Below are 3,590 nucleotides of genomic sequence, written 5' to 3'. Positions count from 1 at the left end.
ACATGTCCCTTCCTTCCCCTGCACTCCCCTGTGTCCTGTGACACTGTCACCTCTGTTTGTGTCCCCAGATCCAGGCCTCCAGACCCCCCACACACACCTTACTGTCCCCAGTCAGACCCCGCTGCCCTGCCCGTAAGGACGCCTTGCGTTTCTCAGATCGCTGCGCACGGCACAGTCAGGCCCTTGGATTAGGTTTGCCGTCCTGTCCGGTGGAGGGGGGTGTGCTGTGGAAGGAAGCCCCCTGCTCTGACGCTGGTGACAGGTGACTTTCTTCAGAAGTCGGAGTGCTGGATGCCCACCGAGAGCTCGCTCCCAGCGAGGCCCCCCTCCCCAGCGCAGGGCCCAGAGGCCTCAGCTCTCCTCCACGCAAGGACAGCCATGAGTCCCCCACTGGCCCACGGCGCAGGGGCGGGGCCTGCGCGCAGAGGCAGTCCAAGGGTGGAGCCTGTTGCGGTGGCCACGCCCGGTGGGCGGGGCATGTAAATGAGCACGGCTCCTGGGCCGGGAGAGCGCAGGTCCTCCCGTGGACGTAGGAGCGTCCTTTCCCGTGGCGGAGAGGGCGCCGTGCGCAGGAGGCCGGCGCCGTGCGGGGGCTGTGGCCGCGGGAGCGCGCGGGGCGGGCGGGCAGGGAGGGTGGGCGCCGTGAGTGTGATGTGCGCGGCGGGAGCAGGGCCGCGGCGCGGTGGGGAGGGGTGGCATCGCTTCTCGGCCTTTTGGCTAAGATCAAGTGTAGTATCTGTTCTTATCAGTTTAATATCTGATACGTCCTCTATCTGAGGACAACATATTAAGCGTATTTTTGCAAGTAGGAGTTGGATTAGGAGCTTGCTCCATCCACTCCACGCATCAGCCTGGTATTGCAGTACTTCCAGGAATGGTGCTTCCCCTGAGGGGGCTTGTTTATGGTCTCAAAGTAAGATCATGTTCTCCTCTGGACTACTGGTTTTTCCATTAAGAACTGGGTTGTTTTTGTTGCTCTTTTCTACTGTGTTAGACTGAGGTATTTGATGGCTCTGTTTGTTCTTAATTAGCTTTATAGGTAAAGCAGGTTTGGGTATGGTGGGATCTGGAGTCCTGATAGTGAAATACCTTTGTATCAGGCTGTAATTCTCAGGGTTGGCAGTTTGAAGCCAGCAGCAGCTCTATAGGATACAAACTAGGTTTTCTACTCTTGTATGTAGTGTGAGAACTGACACACCACTGCCAGTGAGTTCATTCCTACTCAGCAGAGCTGCCCCAGTGGGTTTCCGGGGTTCCTGTCTTTGAGGGAACAGCCTCTTTCCCCCTGAGAAGCAAATGTGGGTTTGAACTGCTGACCCTGCTGTTAGCAGGTCCTCCTGTTAACCCCTTCCCCGGGTTCACATAGTGACAGGTTTGCAGACGTCCCTCAGAGCCTGGCCAGGTGCTGCTTCTGCCTCTGAAGAGTCGCCCACCAGCCCTGGTGGGATGTTACTGAGCTGTTACTGGGATGTTACCTGGGGGCTTCCAGGGAGGCAGGGCAGGGGTGACTTGCCTGGTTGGGAGTCAGACAGGGCTTCTCCAGCCCAGATAGAGGGGCGGTCACCTCTGAAGCCAGGAGGGTCCTGGTCCCCTGAGAAAACCTGCCCTAGTGGCCACTTGCCCTCGGGCCATCCCTCTAACAGTGTCTGGCTCTCTTGGGGTCCTACAAGATGGCTGGCCTGGGTCTCCTGTGGGCTCTGCCCTGGTGGGCAACTCAGGCCCAGTGCTGCGCAGGCCGAGGCCACCAGGGGGCAATGGAGCCACGGGCTGGGAGCCGGGCCTTCTGCGGGCGGAGGGCTGCCCGCTCCACACTGGCCTTCGCACAGGAAAGAAAACGCTCCCCAGCAGGTGTGCTGCCCAGGCTGGACTCCAGGGGGGAGAGACCTGTGTCCCTGTGTTCCGATCACCACGTGGGTTGGGGGTATGGACTCCTTCTGGGTGGTCAGGGAGGTGGGGCATCTCAGAATGCTCAGGATACTCACTAGGGGACCCTGGCCCCCTGGATGCAGCTGGGAGAGGGGGTAGGGCTCCCCACCCTGAAGGCCTGAGGGGGCTGAGGTGCAGAGTGAGGGGTGCAGCCAGAGGACCCTGGCAGGAAGCCTCCGTGACAGGTTGGCAGGCTCAGGACCAGGACTGTTAGTCTCAGGGCCCTGGACAGTGCCCACCTTGTCGGCAGAGATGGTGTCCTGCTTGGTGTGTGCCCGGCTGCTGGGCTGCAGAAGGCGTGGGGGAAGGGTTGGAGAAACCCATGCTGAGAGAGGGGTGGGGGCCGAGGGAGGGAGGGAGGGGAGGGGGCAGCTGGGAGGAGAGTGGGGATGTCACCCTAGGGCAGAGGAGGCCTCTGACTGGGCCGAGCAATGAGGGGGACCGGTCAGTGCCCTGGGGGCCGTCCTGAGTGATGGGCGGCTGACTCTGGGGTCCCTGGCTCGGGGTGTTACTCGCGACGGGGACCCTGGCTCTGGGGGGCTGTTTGGAAAATCTGGCACAGTGGATGTCACCCTGCCCACCCCCTCCCATCCCTCAAAAAACCGTCAAACGCATTGCCGACTCCTGGAGCGTGGAGTTGCCCTGTGGGTTTCCGAGACTGTAATTCTACGAGTCAGCTGGTGGTTGTGAACTGCTGACCTTGCAGCTAGCAGTCCAAGGAGTAACCACTGTGCCACCAGGGCTCCTAGCAAAACGGGAGTCCCAGAATGGAGGCCAGGTGGGCGCACTGTGGGACGTACAAACAATCCACTGAACAGGCCGTGGGGAACCGTTCCTGGGAAGAGCACAGGCAGACGTGGGTTAGACATGGCCACCGGGTCACAGTGGACAACCATGGACAATGACAACCCTCGCCCGTCACGAGGGAATCACACCGACAACCTGCGGGGCGGCAGGACGGGAGGAGACAGCGTGGAGGGTGAAGGCCCCTTCCAGGTTCCTCTCTGCTTTAGCCGGACTATGACGGCCACCTCCAAGCGTTCCCCCGGCCAGCCAAGGGCACAAGGTACTGCCTGCTGATGAGGGGCCGGGAAGACCGTTTGGGGGGCCCTGTTCTACAGGGTCGCTGCGAGTCAGCATGGGCTCAGTGCAGGAAGTCTGAGCGTGTGAGCTTGATGAATCGAATATAAACATGAAGTAATAGCAGTAAGATTATTCTGGAATCCGGCTATCGCTTATCTCACAGTTACATACTGGAATTGAATGTTGATATAAGGGAATAATAAGAATATTCTGGATTCTTATTGTGATTCTCTATTTCATATTCATATACTGTTATGACTTGACTATAAATAATCATAAGACTCAGGAAACAAAATAAGATCACAACGTGGTCAACAGTCATGCTCTTGGTCCCCCTTGCCCCCCGAGCCCCGGTGACCCCGAGTGAAAGACCCAACTGATCCAATAAGTAGACCTTGGGAAGCATGAACTAGCTCTGGCGTCATCAACGAAACACATCAGCTGGTCAACGCACCAGCGTTTAACACTCAGACACTTGGGGGTGGGCTCAGCCATCTGCACTGTTGGGGGCTGGTCAGGGGTTTCTGTGCATATGGTCACCAAGAAGAGAGATCTCAGGTAGTCTTAGCAGATACGACAGT

General features: G+C 58.7%; 1 non-coding gene across 1 annotated transcript; it reads left to right on the top strand.

The window, feature by feature from the left end:
* The first annotated feature begins 697 nt into the window (after nucleotides 1-697).
* Nucleotides 698-888, top strand: LOC115872225. Its single transcript, XR_004047746.1, has one exon. It is a non-coding gene; the product is annotated as a U2 spliceosomal RNA (small nuclear RNA).
* The last annotated feature ends 2,702 nt before the right edge of the window (nucleotides 889-3,590 follow it).

This window comes from Echinops telfairi, unplaced genomic scaffold (assembly GCF_000313985.2).
Source record: "Echinops telfairi isolate 266 unplaced genomic scaffold, ASM31398v2 ScPeMD7_3;HRSCAF=10, whole genome shotgun sequence".
Lineage (NCBI taxonomy): Eukaryota > Metazoa > Chordata > Mammalia > Afrosoricida > Tenrecidae > Echinops > Echinops telfairi.
This window is presented reverse-complemented; position numbering and strand designations above follow the sequence as displayed.